This window comes from Myodes glareolus, chromosome 10, assembly GCF_982192425.1.
Source record: "Myodes glareolus chromosome 10, mMyoGla1.1, whole genome shotgun sequence".
NCBI classification, from domain to species: Eukaryota; Metazoa; Chordata; class Mammalia; order Rodentia; family Cricetidae; genus Myodes; species Myodes glareolus.
In genome coordinates this window covers 11,667,008-11,677,148 of record NC_142035.1, presented here as the reverse complement: position 1 = coordinate 11,677,148, position 10,141 = coordinate 11,667,008, and the positions used below count along the sequence as shown (strand labels likewise).

General features: G+C 43.7%; 1 long non-coding RNA gene across 1 annotated transcript; it reads right to left on the bottom strand.

Annotated features, from left to right (window-relative positions):
* Positions 1-1,193: 1,193 nt before the first annotated feature.
* On the bottom strand, positions 1,194-9,339 carry LOC146892735 (uncharacterized). The gene is made up of 2 exons (XR_015004244.2): positions 8,769-9,339; positions 1,194-4,261 (listed from the first exon to the last, which is right to left on the bottom strand). It is a non-coding gene; the product is annotated as an uncharacterized LOC146892735 (long non-coding RNA).
* Positions 9,340-10,141: the final 802 nt, after the last annotated feature.

Sequence of the window (10,141 nt, the reverse complement as noted above, 5' to 3'; positions counted from 1 at the left end):
CTTGCTCTGTAGGCTGGTGGTGAACTCACAGAGATCCACCTGCCTCTGCCTCTGCCTCTGCCTCCGAGTGCTGGGATTAAAGGCGTGCGCCACTAAAGCCCGGCTGGCTGTCAGGCTTTGTACCAATCGCTTTTCCTCACTGAGCCATCTCATGAGCTCAGGAAAGTTTTATTTCTGCTGAGGTGAGCCAGTGAGGCTTAAACCACAAAGGTGGCCATGATTGGGTCTCCAGTCACAAAACCCTGAGTCCTGAGAACACGAGGCGGAATCTAGCAGAGCCTGAAGCCAAATTATGTCATCTCCACATACCAAGCTCATTCCCACTTCAGCTGAAGACATTGTAGCGGGTGATGTTGGTTCTCCGCCTCCGCTCCCACTCTCACCATGGATGTGGGATATTTTGATTCCACTCTGACACAATAAAGATTACTTTGAATCAGAGGACAGAGCTAGCCTACCAAAATTAAATTACCATAGAGGTTTTGAAAGACTAAGGACATAGAGAGGGACACAGGAAGTAGTAGGGAGGGGCTTAAAGAGATGCTCAGTCCTGTTGGATTGAGGAAGGGGAGAAGAAGAAAGTCACTGGTCACTTCATCACTTCTCTGGTCAATCAGGTTCTTACCCTGATATCTGACTCCTGAGATTTTATTGATAAAAAATAGTTAGATAAAGGCTTCATCTGGTATCCTACTTGGGGCACGAGATCACGAGGCAGCAGCCTACTTTGGAGCCACTGGCGTCACCGCCATGGCTGCTCTCCCTCCAGTCTTTCTTTAGCAGCCTCCAGCTGCCACCTGTGCTCAGCCCCAAATGCCACAAACACCACAGGCAGACGGGCCTCAAACACCTCTATAGTTAGCTGCCCACTGCAGGCCAGCTCTGTAATTTTGGTGGCCCCTGTACCCGTGCTTCCTGCCATGCGAGCTGGCAACCCCCTGTATCTGCTTCTCCAGGGTCTTTCTCTCCCTGTGGGTTCTGGGCTTGCCCTGGACCCCCACCTCCGTGCACTGCCACACCAGTTCGGCTGCTTGACATCTGCTTCGGTTTTCACTGCTGCTGCCACCACCACACACTCCCAGCTACAGGCGAGCAGCTGCAGCTGTCCTTGAGTTCGGAGAATTAAAGTATGTGCACCACGCCATAAATACATACTCAGGGTTTCAATGAGCAGCTGCTTTGAGTTCTGAAAATGTTGATTTTGATTATGTATTTAAACATTTATTAAAAGTTATGGCCATTATTGGAATACCTGACAAGTCTCCAGCATATGTCTCTAGAAAAATTAAACCATCTTTTGCATATTACAACATAAAGCATATTACAGGTATACCACACAATCCTACAGGACAAACAATTGTAGAACATCTCATTACACTTTAAAAGAAATGTTTAATAAACAAAAAGGGATAATAAAGACCCCCTGAGATAGATTACATAATGCTTTATTAGCTTTAAATCTTTTAAATGCTAATGAGAAAGGAATGACATGCAGAGAGACATTGGATAGTAGAATAAATTGCTGAATTAAATCGGTCTGTATACTTTAAAGAGTAAACAACATGGTCATTCAATCCAAACTAACTTAGAAGACTAACAAATATCTTTCATTTGATTAGATGATACCTGTCAAAAGGGAAACTCCCCAAAGTTAGGGTTGGAGCAGGGTTTTATTTTTGTCTTTCCAGAAGAAAAAAAGCATCCTACTAAGTAATCTGAAGACCACAAAGGAAATTTGAAGAAGAAGGAGAAATCATCCAGAAAAAAGTTCTAAGAAAAGAAACAAATTTGCCTAGTGGTTTAGCATACTTTCAACAGGATAAAATTTCATACATCTTCCCAAATGTTTGTTTCTGCTGCTCTCTATAGACACATAAAGTAAGTTGTTTTTTTGTAGTCCCAATTCAATTTAAAAAAATAAAGCTGGGTTTGGAGTTGGAGCATGGCTCTCTCTTTCTCTAAACGCAAGCATGCTCTTTAAAGAAAATTCAAAATCTGTATCTCATGTCAGAAGAGTCACCTGGTATTGGACAGAAGAAAAGCCAAAATTAAGAATTACTCTATTGCCACTACTAATTCTATTGGTTTTATCTTGGCTCTTTAAAAGTTTTATTGATGCATAAATATTATCTCAAAAATTACAATAATAATATATAATAATTATATACATATATATATTCTGTCATTATGTTAATGGTCATATGGGGCACTAACTAATTCTAGATATAGGCTTCATCAAGCTTCCTGTACATGATTTCAGGCTTGAGTCGAAAACAAGTAACTAGAAATTAAGTTGGTGTGCTCTGGATATACTAAACAAACCATGGTCCTTTAACCTCCCCCAAGATCTACTGCTATGACATCTAAAATGATTAAGTTTTCTGCAGTGAACCATGACCATTCCTAACAGTGATCTTTGAGGTCTCTAAAAGAAAGATGGAGCCCCACAATGATGGATCCGCCTGGATTGTGGTAATGCCATCAAGATGACAAACACCACTCAAAAATCAGTTTTGGACTACAAACTGCTCAGGACAATTTCCAGGCAGTTATCTGAGATGGTCCAGCCTCATTGATTACTCCGGCCAGGACTTCAGGTAAGTTCTACACTTTCCCATCACATAGAGACTAAATGAAAAATAGTACGGCTGGCTCTCCTGAAAGTTGACCATTATCACAATTTTCCCAGGGTCCCCTAAATATTCCATTGCCCCCAGACAACTGGAAACAGTCTAGAAAACATGACACCCACATTCCCAAGAGGTGAAGTGGGTGACTTTTTGGTCATTTGATGGATTATGGAAATTTATTCTTGTTTAGGAGGATTGGTTACAAATTGTTATTGGTCATAATCAGGGAGGAAACTAAACAAAGGAGATTAGATTCGGGAATCTTGTTCTGAAAAGAGAAAAAGGGAACATAAGAATAATAAGATAATAGGGTAGATTATTGAATCTACTTTTAAACTTAAAAAGCAACTACTAAGCTTAAACATTTTACATTGGTATGGATTTTTGTATATTGATGGAAACAAAGTTATTTTTGTTGCCAGGTGGTGGTGGTGCACGCCTTTAATCCCAGCACTTGGGAGACAGAGGCAAGCGGATCTCTGTGAATTCGAGGCCAGCCTAGTCTACAAGAGCTAGTTCCAGGACTGGCTCCAAAGCAACACAGAGAAACACTGTCTCGGAAAAAAAGAGTTATTTTTGTTATACTGTATATATGTTTCTGCTCTTGCTTAAGGTATTGTACCTATGCAGCTCGTTTAACAAAGTAATGTAAATCTCTAGTCCTTGAAAGTTATAACCACAAACTATTTAGGATAATTAAGAAATACAGATTAGTAATTAGTCACATATAATAATCAAACTTGTAGTCATGATACATATGCTTTCAAGGTCAAACAAAGATATAGTTTAGATAGACAGGTGATCTTCAAACACTTCAGAAATCTACAGAATATGATATTTAAGATGCTTTAACAACATAAGGCTTTCATGATAAGGAGACACATCTTCTCCTGGCAGCACCAATCTAGTTCAGAGGGATGATGGACATTAAAGAACCTCCATATGGAGTTTGCTTTCTTTGTGGCAAAGCTAGCCAATGGGCAAGAAACTGTCCTTGCCCCAACTGCTGACAGTATGCTGTCCAAATTGGACAAGCAGAACACAAAAGAAGGTGACTATCAAACTTTGTTAAGACAAGGTAGGACAGTTCTTCCAAGTTCCTGCTTCACAGAAAAGTCTGTCATATATTCTAGGTCTGTAGGCTGAAGTTGGATGCCCCAGTGTAGGGTGCCAAGGCGCCACAACCCTGCTGTCATTTCCTGCCCCTCAAGCAGCTTTGGCCCCGCCCTGAGGCGCTTGGCGCGCTTTCCCGAATGGCGCGATCTAGCCACCAATCGTGAGCTGAAGCGTAAGATCAGGAGCAGCCAGAGCCATTCAGACTCAGACACGTCTCAGGCTTTGTTCTGCACGGCTTATAAACCGTGCGTGCCAGGGTCCGGGGTCCTTCGCCATCAACCTCAAGTTTGTGCACTCCCAATAAAAGTACGTTCTGAGAAGAATCCTGTTGTGGTAGTCTCTTCCTGTTGTGGTCGTCTCTTCGGCTGGCGGTCGCGGCGTGCCACACCCCAGTGTTACAGAGGAACCTTGGGTGACTGTCCAGGCAGCTGCTGCTCTGACATTTCTATAGTTTTGGAAGTTGTTTGCTCTGTACTTCCTGTTTACTCAGGTAATATTATATTCTTCTCAGGTCTCTGTTGGAGTTAAAGATGAGATAGTTATACTTACAGTTTTCCTTGTTACCAAATTCAGAAAAGAAATTCACAAAAGATGTATAAAGTACATAGGGTTGAGAGACATAAAATCTTAAATTGTTTATCTAAGAAAATATTTTGAGGTCTCAAAAGGTAGTTTTGAGTTGGTAATACAAGTTAGAATAGAAAGTAAATCAGATACAAAACTTTGAACTCACCAACATCGTATGGATAATGGAGTGTTTTCTCTTAATTTGCCAAATGCAAATGGACTGGACATTGTAAATGCAGTTCTTACCTGGTAATTGTTCCTATTGTATATAGTTTTACTGTGTTAGAGTTAAAATTTTCCCCTCTTATTTAGACAAAAAGGAGAAAATGTTGTGGAATACTCCTGAGACTGACAATAAAGTTTATTTTGAATCAGAGGCCAAAACTGACCAAAATTAGCCATAGGGGTTTTGGAGGACCAAGGACATACAGAGAGACACAGAAAGTAGTAGGAGGGACTTAAAGAGATGCTTGGCCTTTTGGATCAAGGAACGAGAGGAGGTCACTGGTCACTTCTTTGCCACTTCTCTGATCAATCTATCTCCTAAGTTTTATTGGTAAAGAATAATTAGATAAATGCTTCACACTATCCTGTTGTATGGTGATCCAGGGGTACCATCATCTGTGATCATAGTCAAGGGTATTCTTCCCAACAGGTGTTGAGAACATACCTGTGAAAGCGTTAGGGGTGCTCCATGGGGAACAACACTTAAGCCATGACTGACAGGAGCTGCTGGCTCTCTTGTCCTCAAGTGGACAGTTCTGAGGGGCGTCCTATCCCATGTCTCAGAGTCCCCAGGGTACTGAGCCCAGGAGCCCAGACTGGCAAACTACCCTTAGATTAGCTCTCCCCATCTTTCTCCCTGTCCCCGCTCTCCAGATGAGTTTCTGGGGACTGGTTATCTCACAACCAAACTGCTTGCACACAAACTCACTCTTAGACCCATTTCCAAGGATGGTTTCTGACCTGCATAGCTGAACTGCTCTAACTGACACCAAGTGTAAGGATTCTTTATTAATGTATCTGCCTCACGGGGCTAGTGAGATGACTCGGTGAGTAAGAGCCTGTACTGCTCTTGCAGAAAACCCAAATTCAGTTCCCAGCACCCACACCACATCGTGGTAGCTCTCAACCACCTGCAACTCCAGATCCAGGGGAATCTGACACCTCTGGCATCCTCAAGTACCTACACTCACATGCAAATACCAACATCTGGACATACACAAAATTAAAAATAAAATAATAGCCAGGCATGGTGGCACATGCCTTTAGTCCCAGCACTGGGAAGACAGAGGTAAATGTATCTCTGTGAATTCGAGGCTAGCTTAGTTTAGATATTGTGAGCTCCAGAAGAGTCAGTACTACATAGACCCTCTCTCAACATAACAATAATCATAATCATAAATCTTTAAAATTATTTGCCTCATAGCTGTATTTTCCCAGCCTGCTTTACACCTGAAGCAGGGCCTGTGCTATATTCTATAAGGTAACTTATGGTATGTGAAGCAGAAAGGCCAGGCAAGAAGGACCCCTCCTCACTTCCCACCCCACCCCCACCTCCACCCTTCACCCCCCCCCTTTCTGTTCCTGGGCAGGATCCAGATGCCACTACCACCCTCCCACTCCTACCTCCTCCCCGTTCATTCATCACCAAGCTTGGACAGCTAGCTCCTGCTCAGCTGGCCCCAAAGAAGCCCTGAGTCCTTCCTCCACCCTTTCATCTGCAAGGCCTCCAGGTGATAAGAACTCCACGTCATCTTCCTGTCCCTGACCTTTGAAAGCATCCTGTCCACCAGTGATCTGTGACAAAGACTGTGATGTTCTTTCTTGGTATAGAGACAATGGGAAGAGAGGAGTTCCCAAAATGAACCATTCATTCACTTGTTCATCCGTTCATCCATTCACACAGTCAAGAAATACTGACTGAGCATGCGGACAGGGGTTCTACACTGCAGACAACAGGGTCAGCTAGAGGACTAAGGATGTAGTTCAGGTAGTTGAGTGCTTACCCAGCAAGCATGAAACCCTAGGTTCGATTCCCAGCATCACATAAGCTAAGCATGACGGCACACATCTGTGATCCTAACATTGAGGAGGTGGAGGTAGAAGAATCAAGTTCAAGGCCATCCTCAGCTAGTAAGGACTTTGAGGCCAGTTTGGGCTACATGAAACTGCCTTAAAAACTAAGAATCAACTAAAGGAGCTGAGCAGAAACGAATTGATTAAAAGCAGTAGAGGGGCTAGAAAATGACTCAGATTAAGGCCACTGGTTGCTCTTGCAGGAGAAGGTTTGATTCCAGCACTCGCATAGCGGCTCACACCGTAACCTCAGCCCCAGGGGCTCCAATGCCCTCTTCTGGCCTTTGTAGCCACCAGGCATGTCAGTGGTGCATAAGCATGCATGCAGGCAAACACACCACATACAAAAATTACAATAAAACTTTAAGTTAAAAGCACTGGAGCTGGAAGAGATGGCACACCTCTGTGATCCCAGCACTCTGGAGGCTGTAGATAGAAGTTCCTGTACCGCCTGGTCCTGCAGTCATTCAGTCACAACAAAACACACAGAGGTTGACCTATTAGCTCAGGCTTATTATTAACTACTTTTACTATTTAAATTAACCCATAATTCTCATCTATGTTTAGCCACATGTTTTATGTTTAGCACTCTCATTTTGCTTCCTCTACATCTGACTGGTGAATACAGACTGAGCCTTTCCTCTTCCCAGAGTTCTCCTACTCTGGTTGCCCCGTCTCTACTTCTTGCCTGGTTAGTGGTCAATAAGCATCTTGTTAAAGCAATACAAGTGGCAAATTTTTACAGAGTACAAGAGTATTATCCCACAACACTTCCCTCTTTTCCTTTTCAAAACAAGAACTCTGAATCTATTCTTCTTTGTTTACCTTTTCTCCTGACCATTATCCATAACAACTTGTAACTGACACTCTAAACGAAGACAAACATTCATAATCCATTTTTTGGGAATGTTGGCATAGTTTTCTAGGCTACTTCCTATTGATTGGGGGCACTGATAATCTTATGAAGACCCAAAGAAAATTTAGGATTATGATCAAGTCCTGACTGGAGTATTCTGTGAGGCTGGGTCATCTCAGCCAGCAATCTTGAAGCTGTTCTGGATGTAGAACTCAGAGGAAACTGTGACAGAAGTGTTCTGAGGCATTGGCTCATTTGGGCCATCCGATTCTATCAAAGATTTTTCAGGGTTTTTTCTCAATCAAACCTGATTTTTCTTAACCCAGGATAAATCCACAGCCTCTCATTTCCTGTGGAAACAAAAGAAAAAGCTCTTCTCCAAAGTAACATACCTTTTGACTTAAATTTTGAAGTCAAGGCATTTTCAAAATATATAGGGTGGATTAATCAAGCAGCATTTATAGTTAAATGTCTTTTAGAGGCACCATGTCTGCCTGCATGCCACCGTGTCCCACCATGATAATAATGGACTTAACCTCTGAACTGTAATCAAGCCATCCCAATTAAACATTTTTCTTTATAAGAGTTAGCATGGGCATGGTGTCTCTTCACAGAAATAGAAACCCTAAGTCATGACTCTTGGAAAGAATCTGAGTTCTGTTCCCAGCACCCATGCCAGAATGCTCATGATCACCTGTAGCTCCAGCTCCAGGGGATCCGATGTCTCTGACCTCTGAGGGCACCCGTCCTCATGCATGTACACACGGGCACCCAGGCACACATGCCCACAGAGAACAGGGAGTCAGGACCTAGTCATTGTAAATAACCTTTATTTATAGTCTTGTGTGGGAAAGTCCCGGAAAGTGTTTGAGAGAGTGAGACCCTACCCCGTACATTTAGGTCTTAAGTCTGGTTCGTTGCTATTTTAACACGAAACAGCCAAATGTTAAAGAAAATTTCACTGTGCTGAAATCTTTGCTCCTCTGGTAGTGAGGGACTTTAAAATGCACTCTGGAGGCCCCACAGTCTTACCTCTCTTTCTAACTGGTTTTGGGTATATTTTATTTACTTTTGAGACATGGTATTACAATGTAGCCCTGACTGATCTGAACTCCCCACGTAAACCAGGCTGACCTCAAACTCACAGAGACCTGCCTGCCTCTTCTTTCTGAATGCTGGGATTACCTGGCTTTTTAAAAATAACTTAAAAATTGTGTTTATGCTGCGTGTGTGTGTGTGTGTGTGTGTGTGTGTGTGTGTGTGTGCGCGCGCGCGCGTGTGTATTGTGCTGGGGATTGAACCATAGGTTTCACATATTCAAGGCAAGCCCTCTACTACTGATCTATGACCTATGACCTAGGTGCTCTTCCTAATTTTTTTAAAATGGGATCTCTCTATATGGCTCTGACTGGCCTCAAGCTCACTGGGTAGAGCAGGATGGTCTCACAAAGATCTGCCTACCTCTGCCTTCCACACGCTGGGATTATAGGCTGCCAGCTAAAAAGTGCTTTAAATATCACCGTTTTGTTGTTGTTGCTGCTGCTGTTGTTGTTGTTTGGTTTTTGTACATTTTTGCTTGTATCAGCATGTCACCTCTGTGAGGACACAGTTTTTGGTTTTGGTTGATTGTCATCACTAGGTCCATAGGTCCTGGAGCAGCCTGGCTACATATTCAGTACACATTTGTTGGATGGATACTGCTCTGTTCTCACGGACTCAGCAGGCTTGTCTGAGCTGAACAGTGCCGTGGCAGACTCTTTCCAGGATGATTGTGTGACTCCACCTCAGTTGTTGAGATGGAACAGAACACCCACCGAGGAAGCCATGAAGTCGTGAAGTGGGCACATGAGGCTGAAAGCAGTGGAACTGGTGGGGCAACCTGTAGTCATCATCCTTGGGAAGCGGAGGATGGAGGAGCTGGTGGGTCAACCTGTGGTCATCATCCTTGGGAAGCAGAGGACAGAGGAGCTGGTAGGACAACCTGTGGTCATCATCCTTGGGAAGTAGAGGACGGAGGATCAGAGTCCTACATCTCCTCAGCTACATACAAGTCCCCGTCTCCAAACAAAACAAAACAAAAGTCCCACACCAAACCAAACTGAAAGGACATTAAACAAAGCAGGAGTTGAGTGAGTCAGGACCCTCCCCTCCCCCAAATACAAACACAGGATGAGACAGAGGAGGGGACCCAGGGGACCCACCCAGTCTTTAACAGGTTCCTTGTGTTTCAGAGAGCAAGGACTTGAACAAACAAGGGTGACTTCATGTCCAGGCAAGAGCTATCCAGGCGACATAGTCCCCAAACACAAGGACAAAGGCTCGCAGGCCACTCGATACTGCCACAATGCTGCAAGGAGGCGGGGTTGGCTCAGCGCCCACTCCCGAGTGCAGTCGACTTGCCTTTCTGAGTCTGAAAATAACACTGACTCGTTATTATAATAGATGCTTCCTTTTAAATTTTTATTTTATTTATGAGTGTGCTGTGTGTCTGTGTATGCTACATGTGGGTGCTTCGGGAGGCCAGAAAAGGGCACTAGATCCCTTTGAGCTTGAATTAGAGGTGGTTACGATTCACCCATCTGGGAGTTGGGACCCAAAATGGGGCCTTCTGCAAGAATAGAAAGTGTTCTCAACTGCTGAGCCATCTCTCCAGCCCCTAAAGGTATTTTCAAGGCAGACGTGCTCGTATACACCTGTCATCCAGCATTGGAGAGGCAGCAGCAGGACCAACTCTGTGAGTCTGAGGCCAGTTCGGGCTGCATGTTAAGAGCCTGTCTCAAAAAATAACAGTAACAAAAAACAGGGGCTGGACTCTGCCTTGGTAGAGTGCTTGTCCAGCATACATGAAGCCCTGGGTTAGGTCCCCAGCCCTGCATAAAACCAGGCTTGTTGG